This window comes from Chlamydotis macqueenii, chromosome 4 (genome assembly GCF_036417535.1).
Source record: "Chlamydotis macqueenii isolate bChlMac1 chromosome 4, bChlMac1.mat, whole genome shotgun sequence".
Classification (NCBI taxonomy): domain Eukaryota; kingdom Metazoa; phylum Chordata; class Aves; order Otidiformes; family Otididae; genus Chlamydotis; species Chlamydotis macqueenii.
The window spans coordinates 51,760,385-51,785,097 of NC_141559.1; the positions used below are offsets into that span (position 1 = coordinate 51,760,385).

Here is a 24,713-nt window from a genome sequence, read left to right on the forward strand (position 1 = left end):
GAAGGAAGAAGAGAAGACGGAAGAGGGAGAAAAGATCATAGAATCATAGAATAGTTTGGGTTGGAAGGGACCTTTAAAGGTCATCTAATCCAACCCCCCTGCAAGGGGCAGGGACATCCCTGACTAGATCAGCTTGCTCAGAGCCCCATCCAGCTTGGCCTTGAATGTTTCCAGGGATGGGGCATCCACCACCTCTCTAGGCAACTTGTTCCAGTGCTTCACCACCCTCATTCTAAAAAATTTCTTCCTTATATCTAGTCTGAATCTACCCTCTTTCAGTTTAAAAACATTATCTCTTCTCCTATCACAACAGACCCTATTAAAAAGTCTGTCCCTGTCTTTCTTATAAGCCCCTTTTACGTACCGGAAGGCTGCAACAGGATCTCCCCAGAGCCTTCTCTTCTCCAGGCTGAACAGCCCCAACTCTCTCAGCCTGTCCTCATAGGAGAGGTGCTTCAGCCCTCTGATCATCTTTGTGGCCCTCCTCTGGATCCAGTACTCCAGGTGGGGTCTCACCAGAGCAGAGTAGAGGGGGAGAATCACCTCCCTCGACCAGCTGGCCACACTTCTTTTCATGCAGCTCAGGACAGAGTTGGCATTCTGGGCTGCGAGCGTGCATTGCCAGCTCATGTCCAGATTTCATCCACCAATACCCTCAAGCCCTTCCCCTCAGGGCTACTCTCAATCCCTTCATCTCTCAGCCTGTATTGATACCAGGGATTGCCCTGACCCAGGTGCAAGACCTTGCACTTGGTCTTGCTGAACTTCATGAGGTTTGCATGGGCCCACCTTTCAAATCTGTCAAGTTTCCTCTGGATGACAACCCTTCCCTCCAGTGTGTTGGCCGCACCACACAGCATGGTGTCGTTGGTGAACTTGCTGAGGCTGCACTCAATCCCACTGTCCATGTCACTGACAAAGATGTTGAACAGTGTTAGTCCCAATACCAACCCTTGAGGAACACCGTTTGTCACTCTTATCCACTTGGACATCGAGATGTTGACCGCAGCTCTTTGAGTGCGGCCATCCAGCCAATTCCTTATCCACTAAGCGGTCCATCTGTCAAATCCATATCTTTCAAATGTAGAGACAAGGATGTCATGCGGGATAGTGTGAAATGCTGTGCACAAGTCCAGGTATGAATGTCCAGGATAAATGTATCTAACTTAAGACTAAAAGAAATCATGAATGATATTTGAAATAGCTTCGCTTTCAAAAATGTCATGGAGCAAGGGAAGGGAAGGAATTCCTATTGCACATCTTACATGTTTCTATATGACTTTTTATGGCATATGGAAAAGATGCCATCTTAAGGGATTACCAAAAAAAAAACCAAAAAAACCAACTAGGTCACCTAATCAAGCTGTCATAACATTCTCAGAATGGAATGTCTATAATGAATTATGTATTAAATATTTGCTAACCGTAATAGTTTTTAAATGCCAAGTTTGCTTTCTCTTGCTTACAGAAATCCAAGAATTAGATTCACACATCGTTATATCCCATATTTCATTGATCTTAAGTTAAGAGATTCTCACATAAAGGTTTTGACAAATCTCCTTTGCAATCAAATATTGCGCTGAAATAATGGTGAAGTATTTCAAGCAGGATCCATCGCTGGATCTGTACTGGACTTTAAATATTAAATCAGAGAAGTATTTTGCTTCCATCCTGTGTGAAAATGGAACTGTGACATGCCCAACACCCCTGGCAGACATGATTCACACCAGACAGAACCAGTGTGTTAAGTGCACTGCTGTGATTTATTTTAGACTTATATATCAGAACAATACAAAATAACATAAACTTGAATCATTAGTTCACATGATATAAATAAGCTCCATCTGCAAGGCTTAATCCCAGAAGTGGTAAACAGTATTCTGTGTTCTGAAGTTAGTGGTGTTAAGACCACCGTGCATTCCTTGGGGGTACTTTTGGCACCCTGCAGAATCAAACACCAGTTCTTTCAAATATGAAAACTCCAAAATAATAAGTCATTGCAAAGTCACTATAGCAACCTTGTTACAGAGCATTACCCTTTGACATTAAATGCAGAAGTCCAGCCAGATATTCTGAATATACACTGTCCATGTCGAGGTCGTATAAATCCTAACATCTAACATGATTTATAACTGAGGCAACTAATGCCAGAGAGTTAGTTTCCTTTTCATTCTTGGCCTTAAATAGCACCACTACATTTAATGCATCAGGAACAGAGCTTGAAGAACATTATAACCTTCAACTGGGTAATTTTCTGAGAAGGTTTTCAAATTTCTCAGTATTTTTTAAGCAAGTCAATAAACAGCTTGACTATGTGTAACATCTCACAGGTAAAACATGACCAAGACTTCAAAACACAGAATATACCAACACTGACCTTGCTAGTCACACACTGGAATCTTGATCACAGATTTCCAAGTGTCCAAGCAACAGCTATGGGAAGTGACTCTGTGTTAGCCTAACCATGAGCTGCAGCTTTCCAGAGTGCTTGCACAGGCTGAAGTGCTCCACTTTGTCGCGTAACAGAGCACTGCAGGCAGCATGGCTCTGTTCAGGATCTTCTGAAAATACACGGAAAACCCTTTGTGAACTTCCCTTAAGAAAGTAGTATTCTTTTGTATCTTAATCAAACCACAGCTACGCATGACAGTTGCATAACCACGATGAAGGCTGCTGCTTTGCAGATCTGACTTAATGCATAAAGCTTGAAACATTGTCAAGTCTGCCTGAAGAAACCAGATCTTCTCTTGGTATAAATCCAAAACAAGTTTAGCAATAGCAGGAGAGTCATTTCAGCAGAGCTTAAAAAAATACATAAGACAGCACAAGCATAGGTTCATAAAGTGATGATTATTCTGAAAATAATAAATGACATATGGAATAATAGAAACATCCCAGACAAAGCCTCATTTTCGTGTGTGCACGTGTGTATCTGTAGTCCCCGTCAGACAGCATGACGGTTCTTTACTTGCAACTTTATCTTCCATAGAAATTGTCTGGATTGTATAGGAAAAGCTAGCAGCTTAGCAGTTCCCCAGTTTTTCCAGGATGCTGTTCTGCTCATAAAAATCAAGTCACTTGAGCTTTAACTTGCATTTACCGTACCTATGAAGCTACTTCACTGGCTAACAAATGGCACAGAGTAACAAACCACATAAATGTTGCTTGCAGTAAAATACTTGCAGTACCAACTGATGCAGTAGTTATAATAAATTACTCACAAATGTGTTTTCAGGATAATTTGGATTGCATAGCAACCGGAAGGTGGTTGGGACAGGCCATCCTTTCCCCCACATGAAGATCAGGTGAAATCCAGTTTTCCAATTTCACTCTGTTGTGGCAACAGAAAGCCCCATAAATTTTACAATTTTTTATTCTATCTTCAGTGAACACAGAACATCTCAATAAACATTTTATACCACCTTCTGCCCTCAGTCATTTTCTTCCCATGCCACATCCAATGATCCTGAATGGCATGACCAAATTCTGACCAAGAAGGTCAAGGGTTGTCTGAATTCCCTCAGACTTTCTCCTGTAACTGATACATATTGAACACTAGAAACACAGAACATCAAGCACATTTAATTACCAAATTATCTCATATTTGTTCTTTAACTGCATGTTCACATCTTTCTTCTTTTTTATCATCCACTTATTTAAGTGAAACAAGACACTTCTCACCTTATTTGTTCCTAAATCAACTGTTTTTTCTAAATCTACACAAAAATTAGCCTCATCTCCAGTCATGCTGTGAATAAGTTGTAGGGAAAATCCCATAACACACTAGATCCTAATATAGCCAGTTCTACTTGCTTAAAAAAAACCAGCCCAAATGCATAAGCCAGGCCCCCAAAAGCCCAAACACTACAAATAACTAGACTAGTTCTCACCAAAGAGACATAATTCCACATATTGTGTGTGTATGTGTATTTCTTGGATTGCTTTTCAGTGCCTACTATACAAAAGGATGGCTTATTTCTAAGTGGCCCAGCCTTCATTGTTATTATGGCTGGATCACAATTTTGGAATAAAACTTTCCTCCTCCCTCACTTTCTCATGAGCTCTGGAGGCAATGGCAGCAACTTGAGTTCCAACTGCCTGTCTGTGCAGAGGCAGGATCTGGCCACAAAACATTGCTTACTTGCCCCAGAAGAAAAAAGTGGCCAGGACAGATGGATTATCTCAAGGGTCAAACCCAGAAAACAGGTTGCTAGTTGAAATGTAATGATCTAGGGTAACCTCGCAGGAAATTACAGCCAGGAAAGACATCTCATTTTACCAACTGTTGGCGAAAAGCTTCTTACATCTGATATCTTCTTGTTTAAGAGAGTAACTAGAATACGTACAACTCCTTTTGGATAAAATACAGAGTGGCAAAAAGCCATAGAAATTACTTCTAACTCTGAAATGCCACCACTTCCCTTACTAGTACTATCTGGAATATTTCACCAACTTACTGACTTTTATTGAATCTGATTAATAGGTTAGTACTATTTGTAAATTATATTTTCATAATGCAATAATTTTTTTCACAAAGAGTAATTACACATTCCTTATAGAGCACTCTTAAAACATGAAGCTTTAACTGCTCTTCAGTAGCAACAGATACTCCTATAATGAATTTTGTTATATAAAATTAAGATAAATGGAGATAAATGGTGTAAAATCCCGCATGCCTAATCTAAAGAAATTCTTAGGTAGCTTATATGATAATAAACTTGTCAGCAAATATACCTTTGCTAAGCTCCTTGTCCACCTATGCATTGCTTTACTGGCCTTCAGAAAATACCACTTTGGCATACAGTTGTCAGACTACTGCTCTTTTATTTCTGTTCCTAGAAACACATCCAGCAATGCACGTGTATTTCTCAGGCAGAACTCCAGTTTCCAGCAGCTGAAAAGGCTAAAGCAGAATCAAATGTTCTCTGTGCTCAAACTCCCAGAGCTTCCAGTTACTTTCTTTTATTTCCCTTTAATTTTAGACTTTTTTTTTCCACATTTCACATGCATACTAAGTTCAAATTTCCATTCTTTTCTTCCTTCTTAAATCACTATATGCAAAGAACAGAGTCACATCTTTAAATCCTTCATGGACCCACTAGAGTGCCCTGGACATCTTTTTATTTAAATATCCTTCCCTTTAACTATAGCCTCTCACAAAATCCTCTTCCAGGACTGACATGTTATGAATATCCATCTAAATATTAAGCTTGTTTTTCAGAAGTAGTGTAAACACAGTATCACATGCCAATAGTAACTTTCAGACACATTATCAGTTGGTGCCAGAGTCCACCTTGTAACATTAAAAGTGAACTGGATGCATTGTTAGTAGTATGAAACCCAAACAAAACGTCACTCTAATTTTGCAATACATGATTTTCGACAGGTACTGAGAGACTGCCCTGTTTAACTGCAGTTGTCCTGATTTTGTGATAAATCCAGAAGAGAAAGGTGATCTGATGTGATCAGTGTTCTTCAAAAAGTAGTAGAGAGTTCCATCTGTTTCAGTAGAGGTTAAAACAATGCCATGAGCATCTTAATAAATTTGAAAATTTGCTTGAGTAAAGCAATTTTAAAATATTAGTATTTTTCTCAATAGGCTGGCATATCAAAAGCCATCACATCACATAACATATTATATTTGTATGATCAATTGTAAGTATTCATTTCAAAAATAAAACTCACCTCAGAAGAAATTTTAAAGCATTTTTTTGGGTTTTTATGTTAACCTAGAGTGTTGTACTAGCTGAATGAAAGTAGAGTAATTCATTAGACAGGAAACTACTGAGATACAGTAATTGCTCCACTATGAAATTGTTCTTTAAAACATATTCAGTTACTGATAGTTTTATGATAAGCATCTTCTGTCTTGGTTTCAGAACACTCTAACAGAATTCTAATGATCAGAAGAAAAACAGTTTAGAAATACTTCAATGATAATAGAAAGAAATCACTGTTGTACTTCAGTATTTCTCCACTGAAGTCTAGAAATTATAGGTCAAAGCACCTAAATACCTCCAGTTTCACAAACTTTATATAGCTTTCTCAAACAAAACATCAAGAGTTCAATGTCTGGTATTGGACTACCTAAAACATTATCTATCCATATCTTGGTGGAGAGGAAAAAAAGAGGAGAAAAATGCGGGAATTACTAGTCTATGTTTCATCCATTAATAACAACATTATTTTTTCCGGTCTGATATGATAAACTCACTCTGATAATCCTTAAAGATGAACTGGATGGTGACAGACTATAGTCTCTTGTTGACATGATGTTGAGAGAAATTTTTGAAAAACCTGAGAGTAAAAGTCTGAAAAGCCATACAATATAAACAGGTACTTCTGAAATTTTCAAGGCAACTTACTCTATATGTCAAATATAGCTAGCTAACATTCTAAGCCAGAAAGCTAAGACTTCACAAGGTAACAGCTGAACATATTTCACTTGCTCTAAAATTCCTTAAAATTGTAAAGAGAAATGAAAAAAAAATCTCCAAAGCATTAGAACTGATTAATTATCTTCAAAATTGACCTTAAATAGAGGGTTTTTCTGATGTGAATTACAAAACTCACCACAAGCTGCAGACAACTATGCAACAGACAGGAATACTTCTTGTACTTCCAAATGGATGTTTAGGACAGGCAACAGCAAATGGATGAATTGTCCAGAGTAGAAAAAATGGGTTTACTCTTGAAGGACATCAGTGGGCTTAGCACTGGACTGCAATGTTTCATGTGAAACTGGTGATAGTTACAAAGCCAAAACATGAGAAAAGGAGAAAAATGCAGTAGAGCTACTGAGCCCAGAGATCAAACAGATCAAAGACAGCTACTCCTTCAGAATAGCTCCTTCTTTTTTTTTTTTTAAAGTATAACTTTGCTCTCTGCTGTGACAGTTGTGTGAGTGCGTGACATCAAAATTTTTATCATGAGGTAGGCATAAATCATCCACACAGACAGAAAATGCCTCCAAGAAAGCAGAGACAGCTACTCAACCATTTCATGCCTATCACCATACACACTTGGATCAGTGATGTGATGACAATGCCATGACTCCTTTCAAGAGGTAAAGTTATTTCATATTGCCTTTCATTCTACCTGTTCCCAAAGCTCTATAATGTAGACTCTGAAAAAACAACCCCTCAGACAGCTGTTTCATGTGATTAAAGTTGTGTTCTGCTAACAGGTTGTCTTCGAAGAAATCGCATAAACAGAGCATGAAAGTATCATTCAACTGGGGAAACTGTTAAAACTATGAGTCTGGCTCTTCCTAAACTTAGCTTAACTCAATTGATTCATACTACTTTTTTTTTCCTCCCCTTTCTTCCACAAAAGACAAAAGACCAAACAAAATAATGTTCACAGTCTTAACGGCCTGGAACTAAAACAAAGCACATTTGGAGAAGCTTGTGTAAAAGAGGGGAGATGGACTCTATAAGTAGCGTTCAGAGGATTTATTTGTTCAAAGTTTATCAAACTGAGTATATGGCATACAAAGAAAGAACAAGTAATAAGCACAGGCTGGCTAAAAGGCTATTTGGAAAGCACAATCAAAACCAGATGAGAAGCCATGGATATGGAGGAGTTAATTTTTGGCCATGGTATGAATTCTGAAACAGTATAAAAGATCAAAGAGAAGCTACTGACAGTTTGGAGTATGACACCCCCCGCCCCCCAAATGAATTGAACATCTCCCTAAAAATATAACTGGGTATTACATGGACTCTTACTCTTAGGCTTGGCATTATATGCTAGCCACAAATTATTCCTCATGACATCTATGTTTAGGCAACTTGTCGATGCCCAGAGACAGCCCAAATTATTATGCAACAGAATGCCCACTCTGCTGGGAAATATTTTTAACACTCAGATGAACTGAAAATCTTCCTGTTAAAAAAAGAAAAAAAAGTTGGGCTGTAACTGATGAGCAATTTTCTTTTCATATCTGTCAGCTTTTCAGATTATGAGCAGTGTTTTGTATTACTGCTAAGAGTAAAATGACTTGGTGACCCCATTTATTTGGATAATTCTTGAGGTTGATGTGGCTCAAATTCATGGAACTAATTTGTCTGGATAACAGCTTTACAAAGGTTCAGAGAAGTCTAGACATTTTCACTGTGGGAAAAAAAAAGATGCACAATCACTTTTATACAAACTTTAAAAATAATATCCTGCAGTCATCCTTTCATATTGCAAATTGTACTTCTAAAGTCAACAGCAGATAAACTAAAGCAGTTACAGTAGCTGTGTTTGTACAACACTGGAAGGTATCACGGGAGATGGAAACAGCCTTTGATTCAACTATGGTGCAAGAAATGACACATCAAGGAAAACGACCAGTTATCTGTAGTGCTACAGGCTCCATACAACTTAATTTTTAAGGTAAGTGAAGTTTGACCTAATGATAATATCATTAAAACGTAAGCTAATTCTTAAAGAACTAGTTACCTATGTAATTTCCTATCCACACTGACCAAAGCTCAGGCAGAAGAGCTGTAGGATTTGTGAGAAGTTTGAGTACAGTTTCTAGCAGCCTAGCACAGTTTGAGTAACCAGAGAAATAAGAAAAAAGGAGGCAAGAGAAGAGACAAACATTGTATTTGAGTTTTACATCACTCTCTCTCACTACAGCTACAATTTTAGCCTAGAATTAGGTTTTAAAACTTAGCTCTAATGTACTTTGGCCTTACTCCATTCTGGCTTGCCAAACTATGTTCCAAAACTGGTTTAACTGGAACTGTGTTCAAACACTGCTGCCAAGCTGTTTCAGCTCCAGAACAGGAGGGGAAGGAAGAGTCAGCATTTATTTCTTTAAAAAAAAAAGAAAAAGAAAATACTTAATTCTTTATCCTTGATCCAGAAATTCAAACAGTTCTGTATAATCAAAAAGACTGAAATCCCTTCAAAATTAAAGGCTTTGTTATAAAAGCACTTGAATTTACTACAGCTTGTAGCCACATGGCAAAATTATTTCCATAAATACACTTTTTGAGTCCCAGTTACTGAAACAAAAAACTTTTCAGCCGTGCTAAGGTAAAAAAATATCTCTGCAATTATTCATACTGCAGTTACACCCAGCTCAGAACCAAGGTCTGTCCAAGAGCTTAATCTAAGAAAAATTAACAGTATGAGAAAAGTAAAGGTAAACCAACCAAATACAAGTAAAGCACCTGGGTTGCTGGGTTCATTTGTCTTCCTACTGATATGCAATCAATTTTCCTGACCCTGTCAAAACAACAAGAATCTCCATTGCTACTAATACCTTCAAACAAGAATGGAAACAGTCTGTAAAGGTCATCTTTCAAACACATTTCAGTTGATTCAGGACAGAAACTGGGTTTTTTTCACCTCACAATTCCAGCTTGGCTGGCTGCTTCCTGCAGAATTACTTTTTCAATAGTCAACTGTTTGCCCAAATGGAATCCAATAGGATTGTTTCTTGCCTAAATTATTACATCCAGGTTTCTCTTTTTTGGTGCTTCTTAGTTATGCATATCCAATATTTTCCATTATGCACCAAATGCAACTCTTTCAAAAACTGTCTTTACACTCCCCTCTTTTTGGCAAAGCTCCATCAGCTGAAGATCCACAGTCAGTCTGGAATAAGAAATTCCCCTCTTTGAGTACTAAATTTCATCAGAGCACATGTGCACACCAAGAACAGTCCAGTAAAAAGAGCTTTTATTTGACTTAGATTGCATGGAGACATAGCTCAATTTTCATGGACTATTGACAAGGTAGAGACAGGTAATGAAAAGGTGGCAGACTCTTATTTCTCTTTCCAACTGTTAGCACCAACACAGAGTGAGTGCATCAGTCTCAGAGCCTGGAGAGCAACAGTGGGACATGCTTGGGTTAGGACTAGCTGCAGAACTGTCACCAGAACAAGTTTTGAAATGCAATGTGAAAGAATGACAGAGTCATGTACAAGTGAAACCCCATCGATACCACAGTCAGTACAACAATCTGACTGCAGCATGTATAGGCAGAGCTGAGTCACTCTTGGTCTGTTTACACCGATATTTTTGTGCAGATCAGATGCATATTTTCAAAACTATTCTCCCAGTCATCCTGACCATTCACTGTGTTTTGGTTCACTCCATGGAGCCATTGTGAACTGTCCTTTTGGATGAAAGGAAATTGGAACATGCACTCTAACATAGGACCAGAAATTGGAATATGCACTGAATCTATAGGACCGGAAAAAAAGCTAAGCTGTCCTCCCAGTTCTCCCATGCATACCAAAACATAAGTGGTGCAGTCAGTGAATCCACAGCACCAAAAGTTTTCCTGCAGAGCTGCACCAGTTGCTGAAGTAGACACTGCTGCTGCACACAGGTCACAGTGAATCCTCAGTTGCAAAGGCTGCAGGGTGGTCTGCCAACTCACCTGAATGCAAAGGTGCTTATCAGAGAGGTAAGATGTCTGCTGCCACTGCTTCATCAGCAATTATGGCATAATTTGAACTAACGCCTCAAGCTGGCATTTCCACCAAAATAAGTGGTGTACTCTGACTAGATGCTCGCTCCTGCTTTCTTCCCTTGGGCCAACATAAACATTTCTGTGGCTGCAAAGTGAATTAAACTGGGGAACAGAGCCACAGTAATACTAAGTACATACAAAGAAACAGTCAATTTTGACCCAGATTAGTTTCCTAAAAAAAACTTACTACAAAGCTGCACAAGTTCTTGTACCAGCATTACTGCAGGGTGACATATGGAGAAGGATAAATTCCTGTAGGCAAGTGGCATTGCTTCTTTTGGTGGCCATGCCAGCTGCAACATTTGTGAAATGACAGACTTAAAATAAACTCCTTTTTGGTGCAACCATAACTCTGAGTAAGGACAAGTTTATACTCAAGCAGAGCTGTCAGGCAAGCTAAGAACCAGTAAATGTCACAACAGCCTTAATGGCAAGACTAAAGTCTAGAATGTAACACTGCAGCAGCATCAATGGTGGATGACTCATAATAATGCATCAAATCTGATCCCTTCACTGGCAGAAATACCTGCAAAAGACAAATCCATTTTAGTAAACTTACACAGGTCATTTGTTCAGTTTGGAGCATTACTGGTACATCTTGGGGAAATACAGATATTTAGAGAATACCGGTTTAAATAGTTACTTTAAGTTCTATTCCATTCCAAGTTCTGTATAATGAACTGAATACTGACACCACACCCTGCACCCTGATGTGGCATTCACTGTCTGATGGGAATGCCAAATGAACCTCTGACCTCAAGTTACTCAATCTGAAATTCAAACAGTATCATGAGGCTTCTACAGAAATAATATAGACACTTAGTTCCGCTTTACCTCTCAGAAAATACTTCCCAAGCTCTATTTCAGCATGCCTTTATTTCATTGTGAATGTTCTTATTTCAGTGCAAACTGCAGGAAAAAACAGCTGTAGGAAAAAGACAAAGACAGCAGCCTACAGAGGCAGAGGTTTATGTACTTATTTATTTCAGTCTTCAGTTTCCACAGCTGTTTTCTCAGTTTCTGGAGAAGACTGTTATGAAAGCTCATCTCCACCATGTGCTGAGATGGTCTTAATACATAACCTTGGAATTCACGTAGGAGGTACTGCTGAATTCTAGGGCTCATTTGTCTAAATGAATACTAAGCAAATTTCTCCCACTTCCCTTTTGACATAAAATTCATACTGATAGCTGTCCACTTGGTTCAAAGAGCTTAGTATATGCCTTTTAGTACTTAGTATAAGTCTCAGTATAGCAAACGGGCTGCAGCACGCACCCAGGCAGTTTCTTCTATCTACCATCCAAAAGCAAACTGATAAACTGTACAAGCTTGAAGTCACACATAAAACACACACTCATCCTCACACATCCTCACATACTCCCTTTGGTTGTTCTTTGGATCGTTTGGTCTTTGGATGCTGACTTGCTTGCCAACTTAAGATTCACTACAGAAAACAACAAAAAACGAGGATCTCTTTTATTTGTAAAGTTCTCCAACACTACATTGCTAAATTCCCATAGTCTATAACACCACACAATGCCACCATATTATCTTAACTGGCGAGCAAGATCCTAGAAGTGGCTGAAGGTTCAGGCACACTTTCTTTATACAGGTCTTCAATGATACATACAAGGAATGAAGATAACCTCTCTAAATGGTCAAATCAATACCAAAAGCTAGCAAAACAACCCACACAGGATGGGAGCAACATTTTTGTGATTTCCATTCTTCACTGCTCCTCACTATGCAGCCTGGTGTGGGATCATATTCTGAAACATCAATTTGAACGCATGGTATATACTGCTTCACATTTTGCAACCCTGACAGGGATTTTAACACTAGAGTTTTGCACATCTTGATCTCAAGCATATCCTACTTCTCCATTTCTCAAAGGCTGACACAATATCAACCTCAGAGTCCATGCTCAAAATTTATCTTTCTGTTCTGCCCAGTAACTTACCCAACTTACCAGCAATACTGAACCAAGCCAAATACATTTCAGCAGAACTGTATCAGCCCCCAGAAAAACCTAATGTCAAGGACTGCAGTATTTCTGATGAGGCAATCCAACCTTTCCTCTCCTGGGCCTCCAGAGTAGAAACCTGTGGCAAAATGTTCAGCCTTATGCAAGTTCCCCGGCTGACCCAGTTCCACATCCAGGCAGACAATTTCTATAGCCCATCCAATTCACAGTTTTATTTCCCAAGTTGAGTTTTGTGGAGGTTTTGTTGTTGGTTGTTCCTAAAATCCTGCTCGCTAAATTTTCTAAGAGAAATGCAAAAGTTCTCTACTTTCAAGCCAGCAGCCATGCTAGTTGTTTATCAGAATGCCACTTCACAGAAGTAGCACTATAAATAAAATTGCTACAGAACACTGTTCCAGGTCTTTCTCCAGTCTTTGAGTGAATTTTGCAAGGGGTTTGTTCACCATCAAATAAGACTCTATGTACAGCACTTGCAAGTTTGCCTCCCTAGAAAGCAGATGCTCCACCAACTATTGATTTTCACTTCTGACTTAGATGATCTGTTTTCAAGGGTTTGCAATCTCCTCCAGCAAGGTGGAGACATTCAGTGCTGTGTATCTCACATGCCCTGTTGTGTGTTTCCAGAGTCCTGTTTTCCTGAACACAGCAGGAGTCAAAGTACAAGGAGTGAGCTGCTTTGCTTACAATTCCAGGCTTCTTTCCAGCCACCACTTCCAACCCCAAGCTGTCCCTCCAGGGAACACTATGAGCACCATTCACATCATTCTGTGTTTCTGCAGCCTTTCTTTCTTTCTTTCAAACAGTTGCAATTAAATCAACTCACTGTTTGAATGTGTGTTATCCACAATGTTTGTTATCAGATCTTTAGAAACCATATGGAACACTGAAACCCACACTTTCATTAGCTAGGTTTCAACCATGCTAAAATACTAGGTTTCATTGTTCTCTGATTTAGATTAAAGGAAGATACTTCCCACTCACCATCTTCTACAAGAGGAGTGATTTGTACCAATCACCAAGCAGTTGCTTGGACAAATATACTTACTATAATATTACATGTTTTCATAAACAGGCACAAGAAGATTGTTTTGAAGGACTCTGATAGCTTATAACAGCCTACTAATAAATGCAAATGAGAGTCGAGAGAGTGTTGGGGGGGCCCAGGGAAGAAGAGGGATGTTTCGCAACTTCAGTAATTTCACTGTTTCCTGTGGAAATATTTCCTATTTACAATGCCAAACTAAGATCAGAATCAGGTCAAATATGCAGTAATGGAACTACAGTTATAGTAAAGATGTAACAAATACAAAGTAGGAACTATCCAAGATACTTCATTAAAAAAACAGTTTCACATACAAGGCATTTAGTAAGCAAGTCTATAAGATAGCAGCAGCAAAAATGAAATTGCTGAGTGACATTCTCTTGATTAAAAATGTATTACTTTTTTAAGCTCATGTTAAAAGGAATGAAATTATGGAACTGAACTCTACAGGAGTTTCTACGTTGCAGGAGAAATATGATTCTAAATGCCCAAACTTTTACTTCAGAAGTTTAAGGGATAAAGAACTCCTATGACCAAAGTTTTTGCAACTAATGCTTTCTCCAGTAAAAAAAAAAAAAAAAAAAATATATAAAAGGAAGGAAAGACAAAAATCAGAGAAGATAGGAGAAATTACTGTATGTTTTACAGCTATGTGGAGCATGTTCCATAGTTTCTCCCAATGGTGGTATAATTTAAGCAGCTCATACTGCTTATTCTATTCTGTCCTCTGTGTCCATCCCCTAGTTGTGGCTGCACAGCCATGTGATAAACTAGAACAGGGAACTGATCCTTAATCAAAAGTATCCCAAGGAAAAAAATGAATTAGTTTCCTAATCCAGTTCATTGTACAGTACCACAAACAGCTGTGCAGGCACAGAGGGATGGTTACTGAAGCAGGAACAAGAGCTAGCAGCATGGAGCACAACACAAGAGCTGCTTATGCTGACGCTGCTTCAGTATGAATGCACAAACTATACCTATGAGCCCATCCAGCCTGGGAAAGCTGCTTGTTTCACAGAGCACAGTGCATACACTTTAATCAGTAACAATGAAACAGTGTAAACATTTGCTTTACATAAACAGAAAGTTGACTTAATTTATTGTATGTGGATAAAAATGCAACATCAACAGTATTTTACTGCAAATTCTGCTCTTTTTGCATCTGGTTCACTGAACTAAGTGCAACCCATCTGCTACCACACAGGACAGAAAAACAGTCAATAGATTAAAAACGTACTATTTAACACAAATTCAAAATTATTTGCTTAGACAACTAATGAAGTGGAGTATATAGGCAATTAAACACCATAGAAGGCTTTACAGAGTACTACCAAAATTGCACGAAGGTTTATAAAAGCTTATATCCGGGACAATTACAAATACAAAATGGGCATATTAAGTCTGATGTTGAAGCTAGTTGCCTCAGAATAAGGCACACGCATGTAATAAATTAAAATGGTCTAATAAAATATTTCTAATAGTTGGACATTGCATGGGAGACTGCAAACAATTCTGGACTGGATACCCAGAAGCACTGTCCTACTGAGGAATAAATGTTGAAACAATTAGAACAGATTTCCTTCATTAGGAAAAGTATGTTACAGGGCTGATTTTTCCCTCTCAGACTGTTTCTTCTACCTCCACCATGCAAAACTAAGACAATAAATATCTCACTGCTGCAACACAATTATTCTACCAGAACACCTCATAGAAAATGGTAACTTGCTACCACGTGGCATTTTTTAGTATCAGGCTCTACCACTATGATGAAAGTTGCATTTTCACAGGACAACTAAGGAGAAGTTCTTTTTCAAAATTACATATGAACATCTACTTTTCAGCTCCTGAAAACATCTCATTGTCTTGAAAATCTAAAAGAGTCTCAGCAATAGTTGGTCAATATAATTCCCACAAAAATACATTTCAGAGGTTGTACATTTCAAAGAGAGCAGGGAAAACTAAACAGAGGTATAGAAGTGAACAAAAAGCAAGACTGGTAGGAAAGTCCTATATGAAAGTCATATTGCAATGGGCAGAACTACAATAAAACAAAGCTCTAAAATCCAGATGTATGATTTTGAGGAGTATGTGTGTGTTTGAGGAAGGCAGTGGAAGATCACAGGTTAGTCTTCATGATGATCTTGGCCTAAAGCATCCATGAACTAAAGCTCAGATGTGACTGTCATGCACTTCAGCAAAATAAAATTATTATTATTCTTATTGCAAAACAGGCAAGCAATATTTAACTCTAATGCTGTATTGCTTTTAGTTTAAAAGGATAATAAAATATACTTGACAAACAAAGAAGCAGAGAACACATTAATTGTGAAGTCACAACACTTTCCATATGGGAAAATATCTTTACGAACAACTCATTCCTGAAGAACTATGCATTTAAATAATTTTGGTGTCCACTGTGGGATTGTTCTAACCTACTTATTTTATTGTCAAGGAAATTTCTGCTAGCAAGTCAGCAAGAGTAAAACCAAAGACCACAAAGTATGCTCTTCTTTCTAATGTTCTGAGAATACATAAACAAGCCAGCACTCAATGTTTTACTTACATTGCATGTTTAGTTTTCATGCAAGCCAGAGAACCATACAGACCTGATATGGCTCATATTTTAAGTTCTATGCAGCACAAGAACTCATGCAAAATGTGACTGAACACCTGAAGTTCTCAGGTGATTTGGGTTCTACCACGTGCCTTAAACAAGATACTGATATTCACCTGCTCCCATTTCAGCTCTTTGGAGCAAACACCATGTGAATCACCACTGCTTCCCTATGCAGCATCTTCATCTTCAGGCACCATTGCTACAGAAAACAAACTACCACAGAGAACCTCTTAATATTCTTTTTTTTTTTGCTGCATAAGTGGCAACTAAATAAGATTAATGCACTGTAATCTCACTCAGTTGTTCAGACCACCAGAACAGCCTGACTAGATCTGCTAGATTTGATTTCAAGCATTTGGATAGTGGAAAAAATAAGGATGTCGACTTTACTTTTTGCCAGATATTTAGATCTTTCATATAAATGGACAAATGACAAGAATCCATTTGGCTCTGGACAAGAAGGCAGAAAAATACAAATACTAGGATAAGACAGTTATGGACCTTACGAAAAATACTTCACCTCCCTAAGTCTATTTCCAAAGATGTTTTTAACTCCAGCATGGTCAGGGTATGGGGCTGTAGGCATAGTTTGTTTGTTTGTTACACCAGCACAATCTACAGACCACCAAGTTATTCTACACGAACTCATGTAAACATGAAGTGTAGCAGTCTCTACTGCACAGAAAAAAAAAGTTGGGAGAGTAAGTACTGTGAGAATACAAGGAATAGCAATTCACCTTTGAGGCTTCCTTAGGAGTTGATAGACTTCATGATGTTACTTGAAAAGATATTTTAATCTTTATTCATAGTAACTATGTGGACCAATTCAGAATGGGGCACAGAATTAAACTAACACAAAGGATAGGACACACTTCAAGGGATGGAAAGGACAGGTACGTAGGTCACCTTAAAACAGTGAAAACCCAAAGCAGGCTTATTAGATACAATCTAATACATCTCCTCATAGATGGTATTTTAAGAAGTACTATTTTCAACTTCTCTGGATTTTTCCATCTCAGAGTGAATATTATAATTGCAAATTTTATAGTATTTCTAACCAAGCACTATGTCCTTCTCATAATTCATATAACCGAATTTTATATTGGATCTTTTTATTCATCTAGTTCTAGATAATTGCTATTTTTCTCTTATTAGTTTGCCAGCATAGCAATTTATTTAGTGCATAATCATGCCTTATTGAAAAAAAAAAATTTTTGACATACAAATTCATAGATGTAAGAGGTGCTTTTTAGAGACAGGCCTGAAGGAAGCCTCCAGCTTGGGAATTCCCTCTTAACACAGGAGGAGACCTCGTTACACCTGCAGAATGGCCCCTTCTTATCGCTAACCTTCCAGGGCCCCTCCTTGAGTCTACATAAAGAAAGAGGGCGGACAGAGTTTGGCAAGCAGGGCATAGGTGTAACACAACCAGATTTTCTAAAAACATACTGCTGAGGAAAAACAACAATAGCAGAATATATAAATTACCATGTACCTCTCATTGCAAAAACATGCAAGAATTTTTGCTGGCCTACAATTTCCACACAACAAACTTAATGTTCCATAGAATCACAGAATAGTTTGGGTTGGAAGGGACCTTTAAAGGTCATCTAGTCCAAGCCCCCTGCAAGGAGCTGGGACATCTCCAACCAGATCAGGTTCATGCTAATTCTATGTATCAGCAGTTTTTTCATGTAATTCACAGTGCTGAAAGCATTTAATGGCAAGTCACATCCCATTGTTTTCTCTCAACTGCATAATAGTCCAAAAACATTCAAGGGCAGAATAAAAGTCATATTACACCAAATCACTCATAAACAGTGAATTCAGAGGAATTAATTTAAGTCCTCATGGGAGTAATCAGATATCTTCATGATATCCAAATGTTACATTTTCCTTAACTAATATGGAGATGTTTCTCAGTCTAAGGAAACTGAGAAGAGGACAATAATAATCTCTTCTAAATTCCATTTCAATTATTATTTATTCCATAACCACAATGCACATGGTACTGCACAAACAAAATAAAATAAACACAATCGCTTTCCCATCTTGTCAAACAGCGTGCAATCAAACTCCAGACAAAGAACTAACTAACCTCAGACAAAATGGGCTAGGATCAGGGATTAACTACATGAATTCACACAGCTATAAACAGGTTATCCACATCGTTCACTGTTTTCACAGTAAAGAAAATGAAGATTAGATTGCATTGAATCCAACTCTCTCCTCCCAAAAAGAGTCACACAAAGAAGAATGTTCTTTAAAGCAAAAATATTTTTATTATATACATTTCTCAAAAAAAACCCCTATATTCTGGTAAACAAAAAGCACAGACGAAGTGAAGTTGTATATTAAACACAGAAGGTGGTAGTAAAGTCTGGCAAAGTCACTTGGTACATTTTGTCTTTTTGTTCAGTACAATCTCAGCTGACAAATGATTCCTACCTAAGTTCCCTGCAGAATATCTATGAAGAAAATTTATTTATTTATTTGGATTTTGTCAGTTGACACCTTTCTACATTTTGTCACCTTTCGATAGCAGATAAACTGCTGCTCACCAAAATTCCAGTAACTGCTACAACAGGATGAATCTAATAAAGTACCATCCTTTTCTGGTAGTACAACTGACAAAATAATTTTCAGAAATGAGGTAATTTAGTGAGGATAGCCATGCAAAATTTCTAAAAACTGATGCTACCATCACAGAGGCAAAACCACCCTGCCATTAGCGATACAGGGGACTACAGTGTAACGCTGAATCACCAACACTGACTGCCCATTCTGATTACTTATCAGAAACAGCACGTGTTGTGTGCACTCTGCTGCATTTCTGATGAGTTGTCATAGGGAACTGAGGCCACCAAATATCACCTTTCTTTAGCAACTGCACGGAGGTCTTCACAGGCCACCCACATTAACTACTGGGTGAAGTAGGAAAAGGCAACTGAAAAAGTGAGATGGAAGAAGAACCGGAGTCTGTCGATGAGCATGACAATACATGATGGTTTACCTATGATTGTTTCCTCCATTTTTTTTCCTAGGTGGCTGATTTACTTCTACTTGTCAGATGCATGCAGCCTTTCAGATACTAGTAAGAGATTCTACCCTTCCAAAATCAGTTTTGGAGAAGTCATCCCATGGCTTGGATTCTTATGTAAACTAGTTTTAGATGTCATGCTATTTGCAGAAACCATAACCCAAACTAGAGGAGCTAGCTGTGATGTCCTTCCCATTGCTATTCCATACCATTCAAACTATAAGCTCATTGTTGTCTGGGCTACATTTTGAGAGGCTAGATCCTTCTTCAGGATTCTATTAATTTTATTATATGTGAATGAAGGTATACTTTTTTTGTGAGGTCTCTGTCATTAAATTTAGCTATACTAATATTCTACTTTAGTTTGGCACTTAGTTCTTTGTAACGTATGTTAGGTGTGTGTGTACATATATCACACATATATGGGAGTCTATGCAGTCTAAGACAGAACCTTAATGGCCACAGTAAAGAAAGCATAGATATGACAATTGCCATACATGCTATTCCAGTAGCACCTCTCCCCTAGCTACGTTCAGTAAACACAGACCCAACACCAGCCATTAGACTAGCAACTTCTTAGACTGTCACAACCTGCCCACCCTCATTTCTGCTGGGGTTCACAGTCAAGTGAGACTGATGGAACTAAAGGCTATCAGTGTACAAAGTTGCTGTAAATCATATCTTGACATTAAGAGATCTGCAGTAATCATCTCGCAAGTTGAATGCTTTATTCAAGCTAATGGTACATTTCTTCTCCAGCTGTGTAGAACAAGATGTCCTGAGCTAACTGCTCATCCTGTGGTCAAGCACATGCAATACATTTCCTCATCAGTATCCTACATAACATTCAGAAGTCTCTAATTCCATACATATGCAATCCTATGCAGGAACTTGTGAAAACAATGACAACACTCAGTGCATTTCTAAATGATCTTCCCCTTGGAGTACATCTACTCAGATAAATCGCAATTTTGAAATCAGGCAAAATAACACTGTGGATCTTGGATGACTGTCAGCAATGACTAAAGTTAGGAACCCCAGAAGCCACTTACTAGTAACCTTTCTAACTCTCACTGGAGTTGTAATGGCAGATCACTTACACAAATGCTTTTCCCAGTAGGGAGGAGGACACATTTGTCATTTTCTGAAAGCTCAACTCTTTCCTTCCAACAGCCCTGTATCTTTACTTACCAATACTAAATTGTTTAGCTGCTAAACCAGTGGAACGAGGATGATTCTTACCCCAACTGGACAACGCACAGAAGGTTGTGGAATCAACAAGACTGAGGATCAGAATTGTATTGTGACAGTGAGGGAGGCCCACATGATCAAAGGCGACGCGATAAACGGCAAAGGTGTCATGAAGGTGGGCACTTCCAGATACACGAAAACTTTCAGACACAGAAACATGACACCAAGTATTTTTATATGCTTTTTAGTAATTTAATCATCATGGAAAATAATTTTTAATATCTTAATATGTAAAAGCTAATGTGGATACATTAAGTTCTGCTTTAAAGTCACAAATATGTCTATAAATAGCATTGCAAACTGTTTTCTACATCTTTGGTTATACGGTATTAATAGATCACTAACTACCTGGGAAGTACCTGAGGGAAGATGGGAAAAGAAATGGCTCAGAACGGCATGTTCTAGTATAAAAAATGAACAATAAGTCAAAGACAGGACTGGTAGCCTAAAATGCATGCTGTATTTTACGTTAATGCCCTGCCTAATATTGCCTATGGAAAGGAAAGATTCCCTAAAGGGTTCTACCCTTAAGTACATCATCCTATGAGCTGGGGAGAACTCTGGTTAAAAACAGGACAGCAAGCAAACCAGGAAAGCATGCCACATTTTGTTGTGGGGTTTTTTTGTATGTCAGATGATACCTGTATCATGATGGACAGATGCCAAAATACCTATAGAACCAACACAGGGGAAGATGTTCAAAAGCAAGATCAGTAAATCTGAAAGAACTTTATGATCCTATAACCTCTATGACAACTTAGGGAATGAGATTCAGCTTAATCTCTTTTTTTATCACTTTACAGTCTTTCTCCTTTGTTTGCCTTTGTCCTAAACATAAAGTCCACTGCAAAGTGAACAAAAATCTGCCAAGGTGCAAAAGGAGGAACAAACTAAATCTTCACAGCACCTTTCAATAGATCTCATTTTGCAATGAATGCATTTCACAGCTTTTCTCAGTTACTCTGCAATGCATGCAAGTTGAAAGGTAGAAGCAATGTGCATTTCCAAGCAAGCTAAAGACCACATGGACTTAAACTGATGTGTGGTTTTTTTTCCCCACACTTGCAGAGTTAATCTCTGTCCCATTTCTGGTCCCTAGACTTGTAAAACTAAGTTTCACATCTATTCTCTTAAAATGCATGGGGTTTTTGCAATTATTCCCACCTATAGGAATTCTAAACTGCAGGATCCTTGTATCCAACATACTTACCCAGGCGTTCTGTCTGGTTTTAGTCTCTCTAACAGCCATCTGCAAGCACTGATTACAAACAGAAGCTTCCTCCTTCAAAATGCATTGTTGTCAAAACACTTAAAAAGTTAAAAAGTAAGTTTTTGTAAAGTTTTAAATTATTATTCTACCTTCATCTTACCTGTCTTTTTGTACTCAGTGCCCCTTATTATGTCAATATAATCATATTGCAGATATCCCATAATGAAGCTAATAAATGGCATCAATAACTTAACACATTGACTCCAAATTCATTGTTACCCTTAGGTACCTTGTTAACTTGTTAAGCTTGGTTGAAAATATGCTAAATACATGAATTTATTAAGAAAGCTGAAACCAATTTGGATTTAATGCCTACGCCTGTACAAAGCTAGAAGCAGCTACATATTCATGCATCTTATCAAGTACATTTTTACTGAGGTCAAGAATCTTGGTGAGACCATTTATGGATGCACACACTAGCCAATGTACTGAGCTTTGGGATCAAAACTTCTTGCATTAAAGCTTCAAATAGTGCTAGTCTTCATCCAAGTCTGAAGAACCAAAAGTTGTATTTTAGCAACATCAGTTAGACAGAAGATTACTCCACGCGTGGACAATCTTCAACACAACATGTGGCAAAAGACTAAAAATGTATGCCATTCATGCAAAAAGTCACTGCACTTTTCAAAAGATGTCATTTAGGCTACTTATGTCTCTGTGGGGTTGTTTTATTCATGTCCCAATTTGTATCACAGCGCAGCAGGGTTGAGAAGAATTGTGTTGGACAGGGGTAGTGTCAAATGGAATCAACAGCAGCAATGGACATCTGCTTACAGGAGCTGGGCAGGCATCATGTACTTTTCTGGCTATATAGTACATTATAGATGTCAATGAAAATGAGTTTAGGTTTTGTATAGCCTTTATGCCTATTTTTACTGTCAATGTTTTAATACCATTAGGTAACACAAACCAGAACTCAAAACATTTTCCACACTGTGTAATCCAAATTCTAATCCAAGATCCACTGTGTACTGAATCTGCACAGTGTCTACAGGAACTTTTCACAGAATTTGTTTTATTTTGTCTTTCTAGCATAAACAAACTACCATCAGCTTGTTTCAATATATACAAGTTCTATACGCCATGATCCCTTGCCTTACATTCCCCACCTCTGAAACATCTGAATGGCTCCTAGTGTATCCCTTTTGGTTTTAATTAGGCAGAATACAAAGAGAAATGTGTTTGAAAGCTTTTAAAGTAAATACATGTTAGGTATTAACATACTTGAAGCAGAGGATGGCCTTGGAGGATGTCCTTTCACAGCCTGGGCCAAACTTCAGGAACTTCTATCCCTTTCACAGGTAAGTTACTTTTGCTGGAATGATGTGTTAAGCACCGGCATAACAATCAGCAGAAACTACACTCACTGTCAGAACTAAGTGGTGTGATATCCCCCCTCCCCCCAAACCAATTTAGTTCAGCTGTCTTAATGGGGTTTACCCAGACACAAGACTTCCATCAGATCCATAACACTCTATATCATCCAAATGGTATCATAAATCTCAAGCAATAACCAGTATTTTAAAAGGAAGGATTTTGTTCTGCTGCTTTAGATAAGTTGTTTTAAATATTATTTTATTGGACTAGCTTTCTCAAGTAGCATTACACGGACACGTACTTCAAACATATCTCTATATTTAAACATGCAAAGTTGGCAGAAGGGAAGAATCTTATGTTTCCTAAACTTGCTCTACAAGAGTTAGGGACTCGCACCCACTTCGTGCTCTCCACTGAAGCGTCATTTCCCCAGCTTCTCGAAGTGCACTGAAGAACTGAGGTTGCATTGCGACTGTATGCTCAGTAAAAACCGGCCGCACGGGCAGCACCTCCAGGAAAAGTCAGTGCTTGAGTGAGCTTGTCGGAAACCCAGAGAAGGCAGTTTCACCTACCCACCTACCGCCTCCAAATCTTTACAGCGGTAGCAGCAGATGCTACCCCAGGACCAGCAAGTAAGGTGTACGCCTTCAGGTGCACCTCTCCCTTTCTGCCCGGCACCCACTCGTGCTCCAGACCCCCGCGCCCCCTCCCCGGCTGCAGCAGCCGAACGCTGGCGAGGACGGCGACCAAGGGCAGCAGGGAAAAGCCAGCGCCGTTTCCCCCCGCGGGGGATTTTAAAAAGGCAGCAGGAAAGCCCTTGGCCTCCCTCCCCGCGCAAGATGCCGGGCACTAAGAGTGCACCCCTCGGGGGCGGGGGGGTCAGAGCCTCTCCAACCGCACACCGGGGCCTGTCGCTTGGCACGTCCGAGCCAGACAGGAAGCCCTGGCAGCGGCGCTTCCCCCAACCCCTCGCCCACCCGGTCCCGAGGAAGACAAAAGCGGAGGAAAGGCTCCACTTACGGGGCCCCGACACGGCTTCCTGCAGCGGGTCGGGCTGCGCAGAGGTGCGGTGCCAGCGGCGGGTCCCTCTCGGCGGCGAAAGCCGGGGTCGCTCCTCCCCTCAGGAATCCCCCATGCCCGGCCTTCCCACACGTGCGGGATCGGGTCATCCCACCCCGCCCCGCCGAGCTCCCCGCCTTCCCGCCCTCCCCTCGGGAGCCAGGCCAGCGTCCCCCAGTTGAGTGGCGCGGTGGCGCGGAGTGGAGTTGAGGGGGGTGTTCGGTGAAGAGCCGGGCCGTGTGTCCCGCCGTGTCCGTCAGGGAAGGGCAGCCGGGCAGCCCCGGCCCCGCAGCTGGAGCCGGTGCCCCTCTCAGAACCGTTACAACTGCCCCACGGCCGTTACAGACCCCCCACGGCCGTTTACAGGACCCCGCCGGCGGCGGTTGCCCACACCTCCTAACGGTCGAGGAGCGACCGTTTAACTCCTGGCCCCACTCTGCCATTTCTCATTGCCAATAATCACGGTGGCTTCCTAACCCCCTTTTTCCCCCAGTGCTTTGAACAGCACCTGCGGAGAGGTTCATGATCCTCCCTCAGAAACAATTTTCCACACAATTTTTAGATGAGTGAGTGTGTGGGTGGGTGCCTCCCCTGGCCTTGGATTAGCAAGTAGGAGGAATGGCCTCTCCAGAGTCAGCCACCTTCGAAATA

The 24,713-nt window shown here is 39.5% G+C and overlaps 1 protein-coding gene across 1 annotated transcript in view; it reads right to left on the reverse strand.

The window, feature by feature from the left end:
* SLC7A2 (solute carrier family 7 member 2) overlaps nt 1-24,145 on the reverse strand; it is a 62,858-nt gene extending 38,713 nt beyond the window's left edge. The window contains exon 1 of the mRNA XM_086746836.1: nt 24,024-24,145. The gene's annotated coding sequence lies outside the window, so the exon portion shown is untranslated. The remainder of the gene's footprint in view (nt 1-24,023) is intronic.
* Nucleotides 24,146-24,713: the final 568 nt, after the last annotated feature.